At 44.7% G+C, this 10,248-nt stretch overlaps 1 protein-coding gene across 1 annotated transcript in view; it reads left to right on the top strand.

Moving 5' to 3' along the window:
• The first annotated feature begins 386 nt into the window (after window positions 1-386).
• The window catches only part of LOC143975399 (uncharacterized), a 55,291-nt gene continuing 45,429 nt past the window's right edge, over window positions 387-10,248 (top strand). Inside the window, exon 1 of the mRNA XM_077477773.1 lies at window positions 387-509. The gene's annotated coding sequence lies outside the window, so the exon portion shown is untranslated. The remainder of the gene's footprint in view (window positions 510-10,248) is intronic.

Raw genomic sequence — 10,248 nt, 5'->3', positions numbered from 1 at the left:
ATATTTATTATAGCAAAAAGTAAAAAATAATGCGTTTTTTCAAAATTGACGCTTTTTTTTGCTTATACCACAAAAAAATAACGGAGAAGTTATCAAATACCACCAAAAGAAAGCTCTATTTGTGGGAAAAAAAGGACGACAATTTTGTTTGGGTGCAACATCGCACGACTGCGCAATTGAATCGCAAAAAGTGCTCTGGTCAGGAAGGGGGTAAAATCTTCCGGGGCTGAAGCAGTTAAAGTCCGTGTAAACATGTTTATTGATCCATGCTTACAGAATGACCAATAGATAGTTAGTTAGTGAAAAGCAGCCAGCAAACCAGGTCTTGCCAATAAGGAAATTACTTGCGCAACATGCAAATCAGGTAAAAGATTTCTAGCAGCACTGTTTATTTCCTTGTCTACGAAAGCAGACATCTGCATGGGAATTTCAGTAGTTTTGTGTTTTTACAGCAGGAAAAAGAGTTCAGTCCTCAGATTTCTACACACTCACCGCTAACACCTGAACCTGTAAGTCTTCTTGTTCTTATAACAGAAATTCCAATAGGTGAAAATTACAAAAAGGTATTACTTCTGTGATGTTTATTCTGTTCATTGCTGTATAAGTGTATATTACAATGGTACAGTCACAATGCATTGTAATTTCTAGGGACATTTTACTGTCTGGACATCAATGTCCATCACACATAATATTGTTTCAGAAGGGCGCACGTCATCATATTTCTCTATTTATTTATTATAGGTATTTATATAGCACCGATAATTTATACATAGCTCTCTCTGTCTCTCTCTGGGGTACATTTACTAAAGGCAAATAGACAGCGCACTTTGCAAGAGCAGTTGCTCCAGAGCTTAGTAAATAAGCAGTAGCTCTGTTGACTTCCATCAACCAATCGTGTGCAAGCAAAAATGCTGTTTTTTAAATTTTCCTTGCATGTGATTGGGTATTCTTTGCAAAATGAAGCTTTACCTAATTTACTAAGCTCTGGAGCAACTGCACTGGCAGAACGCAACTACTGTTTGCAAAAGTGCACTGTCTATTTGCTGTTAGTAAATCAACCTCTCTCTCTCTCTCTCACTCTCTGTCTCTCTCTCTCTCTCTCTCTCTCTCTCTCTCTCTCTCTCTCTCTCTTTATATATATAGTACATTTACATCAGTCTCTGTCCTCAATGTGCTCACAATCTAAAGTCCCTATTTTCACATGTTATGCATATATTCATGCGCTAAGGCTGTTTTGGGGATGTGGGGACCCATTTGCACCATGGTATATGTTACACCCTAAATACAAGTGTAACATGTAAAATGGTGCAAAAGGTGAAGTTATCCTTTAAGGGTGACTTCACACTGCCCCGGTGCAGTCCCACTACGCTAACCCGCTCTCTGTGTGCAGGTTAGCTGTGCTTTCCCATAGACTTCTATGATGTCCCGCAGTTTTGGTGTGGTTTCAGAAAGCGCAGCAAAGATGCAGCATGCAGGGGCTTTTTGGTGCACTTTCTGAAACTGCAACAAAACCGCAGGAGCTCATAGAAGTTGACGGGAAAGCGCAGCCTACCCGCACAAAGTGTGAAGCTGCCTTAATGTTGCATACCACAATGAATAGCATGTGTGTTGTGGTATGCGGTAGAGCGGATTCTTAGCAATTTACTATACTTTTGTGTTGGTGTTCTATTTTATACAACACAATGCACATTATATTGTGCATTAATGCGTGCGGTGGAACATGCTTTTTTTTTTTTGCTTTTTTTTCGGCACGTGGCTGCATGCTGCTGTAAAGCCACAAGACACAATTACAGGGACAAACTTGGACATTTCTCTGTTCTTGGTATTGATCAGTGGGAAAATGAGTCATATATAGCTGCTATCAGTTTAGTGCATCAGATTTTGGATATTCCCTTTCTGTGAGAAGAACTGCATGAAAGTACATTAGCTACAACCTGGGTTGTGTAAAATATTTCTTTAGTCACCGTATCCTAATGTACTGTACAAAGTAATTTGGTGATTAAGCCCACTCCTTTTCTAGGCGTATTTAATTACTCTCAAGTAATGAGTACCTGCTATTTCTACAGCAAATAAAACAGTAACAAATAGAGGAGAAAATGTACCTACATATCTTTACATCCTAGTATTAAAGCTGAACTCTAAGTGTGATTTTTTTTTAGCATAGTTACTTTGGTCCAGCTTGACACAATGTAAGTAATATACAGTATATCTCATGCTTGATGGACTGCTGGGGAGATTGAGAATCACTGTAGTCAGTGGTAAATTTTGGTTTTGTGCTGCTCCAGGCAAGACAAAAAATGCCCCCCCCCCCCATCTAAATTTGTCCCACCCCAGCCAATGTAATATTACGCACACCCGCGCAACATCGACAAACAATGTAAATTTTACTATCCACAGGCGACGCTTTAAAAGCCTTTACAGGTTACTACTTTAGATCTACAAAATAGGTCTTGTGCTAGAATTACTGCCCATGATCTGACATTTGCGGTGATACCTCACATGTGTGGGATGATCCCCATTTGCATGTGTGGGGGACCGACACACGGTTTGCTTTTGCGTGCGAGCATGGGAGGACAGGGGCACTTTACAATTTTGTTTTATTTATTAAATAATTTTTATTCATTTTTTTACACTGTTGCTTTAATTTGTTTTATCACTTTTATTGCTGTCACAAGGAATGGAAACATCTTTGTAACAGCAATAGGCAGTGACAGGTACTCTTTATAGAGAGATGGGGCCCAAATCCCTCCTCTGCCCTTAAAAGCAGTCAAAAATGAATAACCGGATGCTAGCGATTTGGATCTTGTTCTCCAGATAGAGAGAAATTCAGCATTCAGGATATGTAACAGCTGTGTATGCCAAGAAAGCAAATACTTGATGTGTACATGTATGATCACTGCATTGGAAATGTATCTGGAATAATACAAAATAAAATCGTTACTGGAAAAAGCAGTTAAAACACAAAGATCTGTGTTTTTGAATGCTTTAGATCTTTCAAAACTGGCGCCGATGGTTCCAGAGTAAACCGGAAGTGATATCATGTAATCGCTTCCGGATTACTGTTAGAAACACCCGAGCATAGCCAATCTCGGCTTTGCTTGGCGTCCCCTCCCACTGCTTGTAATAGCAATCGAGTGGCTAGTAAGCCGACTGCTGGCTCTACAAAAAGAATATCGAGGCATTATCCCGGTACAGATGCCACCCCCCAAAAAATGCCTCCCCTGGTAAATGCCTTGTTTGCCTCACACCTAAATATGCCCCAGACTGTAGTAGTTGTAGCTACTACAGCAATAGCGGTGGTATGCTGGCTTATGTGCTGAGTGACTTCCCTTCTGCATAGTAACCAGAGGGCGTCTCTCAGTCGGTAATGCCACCATTCATAGAACGCTTTGTATTTTTAATTTTTTTTTATAAGGCAGGGCAGCCACTCAGTGCTAGACCTAAAAGATTGTTTTTATTATTGTAGTAGGCTTAGCGCCAACCACTTCAGGGATTGTAAACTTCTCCCGCATTCCTTTAGGTATAAGATATGTATTCTTATATGGTTACAAGCTGGACAAATATACTGTAACTATGCAATAAAAATCACACCTACGCTTCCGCTTTAAATAGCTTTTTGGTGATTGTATATCTAAGCATTTCAATAGTTTATCTGGATTGTAAATATAACAAAAGGGAAGGAAAATTAGTGAGATGTTTTCTCTTCTAAAATACGATTGACACCCTGTCCAATAAAACCATTAAAGCGGTAAGAGTAATAATCATGGGCGTCCGCAGAACTTTTTTCAGGGGGGAGGCATAATTTTAGGTCACCCATGCTCCACCCCTTTTTGACAATGCCATGAAGCTGAGGGGCTGTCATTATCACATAAAGCACAGGCATTTGCCCATCAAATTTTGTCTGTACACTACGGGGGGACAGTATGTGTATATATAGGGGGTGGATGGCATTAGTATATACAGGTAGGAGGGTGGGTGTATATAGCTGTATTCAGGACAGATGATGTATATCTGCAGTCAGTGATGATGGAGGAAGGTCTCTATATACAGGAAGGAAGGTGGGTATATACATCTACCTGTATATAGAGACCTTCTCCATCATCACTGACTGCAGATATATATAATCTGTCCTGTATACAGCTATATATACAGGACAGATGATGTACAGTATATCTGCAGTCACTGATGATGGAAAAATACAAGGAGGAAGATGGATGTTGGGTAGATAAGGGTCCGAGTGATGTCCATCAGCTGGATATATAAGGTCGCGGGACTCCGGCAGACATCAAGTACGCGGGGTCCGCAAGCACGTTCCCGCGGGCTGTGCACACCCGCTAGCTACGGATGATGCAGTGGCTTTGGCCAATTATGGCTCAGGGGGTTTAGTACACGCCCCACACTATATAAGGCTGCCTGGAAGTCAGGCTTGTGTAGTGCGTTCCGGTGTGCTGATAGAGAGATAGGCAGTGTCATTTCATTTCATTTGAGTTAGATAGAGCAGGCAGGAGGTGAGTCAATTAGCTGCAGAGAGTGTATTGTGTGTATATATATATATATATATATATATATATATATATATATATATATGCATCCTAGGTGTTGAATATATATATATATATATATATATATATATATATATATATATATATATACACTGTATTCAGTTTAGCTAGATTCGTTCCTGTGTACTGTGTCCTTTGCACAGTGTGCACTTAAAGCTACCCCAATTGCTGGTGTTCTTCTGATCCTATACCACAGGCAGGAAGCTGCAGTAATTACAGTTGGTGTAATCTGCACAGTGTGCACATAAAGCTACCCCAATTGTTGGTATTCTTCTGATCCTATACCGCAGGCAGCTGCAGTAATTACATTTGGTGTACTGTGTACTCTGCACAGTGTGCACTTAAAGCTACCCCAATTACTGGTGTTCTTCTGATCCTATACCACAGGCAGCTGCAGTAATTACAGTTGGTGTACTGTGTACTCGGCACAGTGTGCACTTAAAGCTACCCCAATTGCTAGTGTTCTTCTGATCCTATATCACAGGCAGGCAGCGGCAGTAATTACAATTGGTGTACTGTGTACTCTGCACAGTGTGCACTTAAAGCTACCCCAATTGCTGGTGTCCTTCTGATCCTATACAGCAGGCAGCTGCAGTAATTACAGTTGGTGTACTGTGTACTCTGCACAGTGTGCACATAAAGCTACCCCAATTGCTGGTGTTCTTCTGATCCTATACCAAAGACAGGCAGCTGCAGTAATTACAGTTGGTGTACTGTGTACTCTGCACAGTGTGCACATAAAGCTACCCCAATTGCTAGTGTTCTCATACTAATAATACTACAGACAAGTAGTTGATTCTGCTAGCTGCAGTATAATCCGTATATACATCCCAGCTTTGTGCAGCTACATCTCCCTGCAGGGCATTAGTATGTCTGGAAGGTGAACAAGGAGAGGCAAACAGTCATGAGCCAATAAAAGAGGGCAAGCAGGCTTTGTCTCTAGAGACAACAGTGCTGGTCGTGGATACGGTGCATCCTCATCAGCACGTGGCCATGGGACATGCTTGTCCTTTTTTTGGCAGCTGGCCGTGTTGAGCTGCATCATGCCGAAGACTGAGTAGAGTGGATGACCAAACCGACCTCATCCTCCTCATGCTCTCTCACCCATGCTTAGGGTACTTTGTCTGGCAAAGCAGCTGCCAACGCGGCCTATTCCGTCGACTCAATGGCATCAGTCACTCCTTCCCTAGCCCCACCATGTCCTCCTGAGGGGAGTCCCCCGAACTGTTTGACCACAGTGTTGGGTACATGCTCCAGGAGGATGCCCAGCATTTTGAAGGCCCTGATTATGATACCCAGCTAGAGGAAGGCAGTAACGTGAGCCCAGAGAGAGGGGGTGCCCAAGAAGAACTGCAATCTGGCAGTCATGTTCCACAAGCTGCAGCATACTGCCAGGTTTGTTCCAGTGATGAGGAGGGATGGGATGATGAGGTCCCTGACTCCACGTGGGTGCCTGATAGGAGAGAGGAGTAGGTACATCTCCAACAAGGCAGGATGCCCTCCGGGGGCCAGATTAAGGGCAGTACACCGACTGCATCACACCGCAGAGCTCCGCATGTGCAGGGCGCTGCCTCTGCGCTTTATTCTATAAGTTCTTTGATGTGGGCCTTTTTTGAGACGAGTGCATCAGATCACACCGCTGCTATTTGCAACATATGTTTCAAGCGTATCTCACGTAGCCAAAACATCAGCCGCTTGGGCACCACATGCTTGACCAGGCATATGTTGACCTGCCCTGCAGTTCGTTGGCAAGCGTACCTTAAAGACCCACACCAAAGAACAAAGCGGACCTCTCCTTGCTCCTCATCAGCTGGGATCTCCAACCCCACTATACCTTTAGTCCTCTCTGAAACCTGCACTGAGAGGAATGAAGGTGTAGAATTAGGTGTGTCATAGCCAAGTACTTGCGGGCAATCTGCTATCGGTACACCAACATCCGATTGTACCAGGTAAATTTCCCTGCCCCAGCTGCTGCACCGCCAAAAGAAGTTCACTCCCAGCCATCCACATGCCCAGCGGTTGAATGCTAGCTTGGCTAAATTTCTAGCACTTCAACTGCTGCCTTTTCAATTGGTAGACTCTGCCCCCTTCCATAAGTTGGTGAAATGTGCGGTTCCTCAGTGGCAGGTTCCCAAAAGACACTTTTTTGCATGGAAGGCGATTCCAGCTCTCTACCGGCATGTGGAAGGCAATGTCTTGGCATTGCTGGACAGGGCCGTCCATGGTAAGGTGCATATTACTGCTGACTCATGGTCCAGCAGGCATGGACAGGAACGTTACCTATCTTTCACGGCCCATTGGGTCACTCTTCTGGCAGCTGGGAAGGATGCAGAACAAGGTGCAGTAGTGTTGGAGGTTGTCCCGCCACCACGCCTCCAAAATGCTACTACTGGTGATTCTGACACACTTCTCTTCTCCACCCCCTCCTCTTCTTCTTCCTCCATGGCCTTTTCCTGTGCTTTGTCCTCAGAACCAGCGGCGCTCCGTAGGCGTTAAGGGGCTACGCAAGTACGTAGGCAAAAAGATGCCATGCGGTGCTTGCACTGGTGTGCTTGGGGGACAGGAGCCACACTAGGGCAGATATTCTGTCAGCTCTGCAGGGGCAGGCTGAGAGATGGTTGACGCCACACCAGCTTAAGCCAGGAATGGTGGTTTGCGACAATGGCACCAACCTCCTCTCTGCCCTCTGACAGGTATAACTGACACATGTGCCCTGTTTGGATCATGTCCTCAACTTGGTGGTGCAGTGGTTCTTGGGCAGGTACCCGGGCTTACAGGATGTCCTGAGGCAGGCCAGGAAAGTCTGTGTGCATTTCCACCGGTCATAAAATGCCAGTGCTTGGCTGGCTGACCTATAAAAGAAATGTAACTTTCCCAAGACCCGCTTAATCTGTGACATGCCCACCAGGTGGAACTCAACATTGGCCATGCTGCAGCGGCTGCACATGCATCAGAGGGCCATCAATCAGTACCTGTGCGACTATGGCACTAGGATAGGGTCAGGGGAGCTTGGTTATTTTCCCCACGCCAGTGGGCCATGATCACGGATGCATGCACTGTCCTGTCACCATTTGATGAGGCCACGAGGATAGTAAGCAGTGACAGTGCATGCATCAGTGACACTGTCCCTCTTCTCCACCTGTTGGAGCACACGCTGCATGGAATAATGGACAGGGCACTTGAGGCAGAACAGAGGCAGGAAGAAGAGGACTTCCTTACCTCTCAAGGTCCCCTTTATCCAGACAGTGTTCCTGCTGGCCAGCCGATCACAGAGGAGGAGGAGGAGGAGGAGGATTGTGTCAGCATGGAGGTGGAGCCTGGCACTCAGCATCAGCAGCAGTCTTTTAGGGATCATTTATAGTCCCAACAAACCCGCAGACTTGTACGTGGCTGGGAAGAGGTGGATGCAGATCATGTCCTCCTTAGTGACCCAGAGGACATCGGACCGAATACTTCAGCTAACCTACGCTGCATGGCTTCCTTAATCCTGCAAAGTCTGCGGAAGGATCCTCGTATTCGGTGGATCAAGGAGAGGGATCATTACTGGCTGGCAACCCTCCTTGATCCACGTTACAAGGGTAGAGTTGCGGACCTTATCTTGCCGTCGCAGAGGGAGCAGATGATAAAACATCTTTGGGAGGCCTTGCAGAAAGGTCTGTGCAACGTGTTTCCAGAGACAGGGAGGTTACAAATTCCTGGTCCTGGACAACATATTGCTGAGGCTTCGGTCAGTCACAGAAGGAGCGGTGGAGAAGGTGGCCGTCTGACGGGTGCGATCAGACAATTTTTTAGTCCGTAGCCCCAATAACCACCAGCTACCAAGCACCTGATGCTGATGTAACCAAAATGTTTTCTTTGAAATGTCAGATCCCTTCAATACTGCCTATGATGATGCTGAGTGACTATCCTGTTATGCTGAGTGACTATCCTCTTCCTCCTCAATGATCATGCTGATAGCTTGTAAGAACATTTTTGGTTCTGGGTGCCGCCACCAGTGGCTAAGGCCCAATTTTTCAGCCCCTGTTTAACAGGAGCGTGTAATTACAATTTTTGATGCAATAGTTTGCTACAGGGCTCATTCCTGTGCTCCAACTAGAGTATCTGTGAGGGCTTACAGTGTTGTGGCAACACTACCACCACCACCACCAAAGGCCCAATTTTTCTGCCCCTGTTCAATAGGTGCATGTAATTACAATTCTGGATATAATATTTCACAGCAGGGCCCGTTCCAGCGCCCACCAAGAGTAACTGTGAGAACTTACAGTGTTGTGGCACCAGCACCACCACCACCACCACCAAAGGCCCAATTTATCTACTACTGTTCAACAATGGCATGTAGTTACAATTCTTGATATAATAGTTCACAGCTGGGCGTTCCAGCGCCCACAAAGAGTAACTGTGAGGGCTTACAGTGTTGTGGCAACACCAACATCTTAGGCCCAAATTTCTGCAGAGCATATAGGGCAGGCCCCTACTTTCAAACATCCAACTTACAAAGTCAAACGAGACAACAGGAAGTGAGAGGAAGTCTACCCTTAGGAAGGGAAATTCTTTCTTGTAAGAGTTGTTATGGGCAAAACGTGTCTCATCTCCACTGATGCTTTATCACCAATCCTTGTTTCACTAAATACCCCAAATTTTCAAAAAACATTTCTCATTGGGACAGAATGTGAAGTGAAATCTTCTGAAGAGGTGCACAGACAGCAAAAAAAATGTTACAGGGGTGATAACCCTTCCCTATGTTTTCCAAAAAGCTTAAAAATTTATTTTTTGACTGGAGCTACACTTTAAAAATGTACCAGTTCAAAATTACAAACAGATTCTACTTAACAACAACAAACCTACAGTCCCTGTCTGTTCAGAGTATATAGGGCCCTTAATATCCATAAAAGACCCAAAGGGCCTGGTAATGGACTGGGGGGGGGGGGGGGGGGTACCCGGGGGGGGGGGTACCCATGCCATTTGTCTCACTAATTTTCATCCATATTGCCGGGACCAGACATTACAGTAAAGCCGCAAGCAGTTTTAAATGACTTTTATTCCTTTAGAAATGTAATTTTGTGCAGGGACTGTTCTAAGCACAGCAAACACGCGCCACTTTATAGGCATACAATAGACACCCCCCAGGAATGATATTTAAAGGAATATTTCACTTGTTTTTTTCACTTCAAGCATCATTAAAATCAGTGCTCCCAAAAAAACGGCCGTGTTTAAAACTTTTTTTTGCATTGATACATGTCCCCTGGGGCAGGAGCCGGGTCCCCAAACCCTTTTTAGGACGATAACTTGCATATTAGCCTTTAAAATTAGCACTTTTGATTTTGAACGTTTGAGTCCCATAGACTTTAACAAGGTTCTAAAGTTTGCGCAAATTTTCAGTCCGTTCGCAGGTTCTAGTGCGAACCGAACCGGGGGGAGTTCTAGTGGCCACTAAGCATGCAGTAGCAGGGGCTCCAAAGCACCAGCATGTAGTATGGAGAGAAAGAACTGGCAGCGTCTCCGGCCACACTATAAAGATTACAGCCGTCAGGATTCTATGGTGATGTTGAGAGGGGGCGAGCATGATGTGTTTCAAGTGAAATGCATCTATAAAAGGGACCGTATGAATTTCAATGCATCTATCTGACAATTGTCTTTTCTCCAACAGAAATGTTGGACAATTTCCACTCGATCGGTGCATGCAGCC

This window comes from Lithobates pipiens, unplaced genomic scaffold (assembly GCF_037356315.1).
Source record: "Lithobates pipiens isolate NorthernLeopardFrog02 unplaced genomic scaffold, aLitPip1_a1.2 Scaffold_13, whole genome shotgun sequence".
Lineage (NCBI taxonomy): Eukaryota > Metazoa > Chordata > Amphibia > Anura > Ranidae > Lithobates > Lithobates pipiens.
The sequence above is the reverse complement of the archived record's forward strand: the minus strand, read 5'-3'. Positions and strand labels throughout refer to the sequence as shown.